Source organism: Limulus polyphemus, unplaced genomic scaffold, assembly GCF_000517525.1.
Source record: "Limulus polyphemus unplaced genomic scaffold, Limulus_polyphemus-2.1.2 Scaffold10479, whole genome shotgun sequence".
NCBI classification, from domain to species: domain Eukaryota; kingdom Metazoa; phylum Arthropoda; class Merostomata; order Xiphosura; family Limulidae; genus Limulus; species Limulus polyphemus.
The window spans coordinates 17,320-18,024 of record NW_013676089.1 but is presented as its reverse complement, the minus strand read 5'-3'; positions in this window follow the sequence as shown (position 1 = coordinate 18,024).

The following is a 705-nucleotide window of genomic DNA, read 5'->3' as shown; positions in this document are numbered from 1 at the left end:
GAATGCATGACTTGGGTTATAAGACAAAACACTGGGTACGGTTAGTGAATGCATGACTTGGGTTATAAGACAAAACACTGGGTACGTTAGTGAATGCATGACTTGGGTTATATGATAAACAATGAGTAGATTAGTGAATGCATGACGTGGGTTATAGGACAAAACACTGGGTACGTTAGTGAATGCATGATTTGGATTATATGATAAACAATGAGTAGATTAGTGGATGAATGACTTGGGTTATAAGACAAAACACTGGGTACGTTAGTGAATGCATGACTTGGGTTATAAGACAAAACACTAAGTAGGTTAGTTGATGCATGATTTGGGTTATATGACAAAACACTGGGTACGTTAGTGAATGCATGACTTGGGTTATGAGACAAAACAATGAGTAGATTAGTGAATGCATGACTTGGGTTATATGATAAACAATGAGTAGATTAGTGAATGCATGACTTGGGTTATAGGACAAAACACTGGGTACGTTAGTGAATGCATGATTTGGGTTATATGATAAACAATGAGTAGATAGTGAATTCATGACTTGGGTTATAAGACAAAACACTGAGTAGATAGTGAATGCATGACTTGGGTTATAAGACAAAACACTGAGTAGATAGTGAATGCATGACTTGGGTTATAAGACAAAACACTGAGTAGATAGTGAATGCATGACTTGGGTTATAAGACAAAACACTGAGT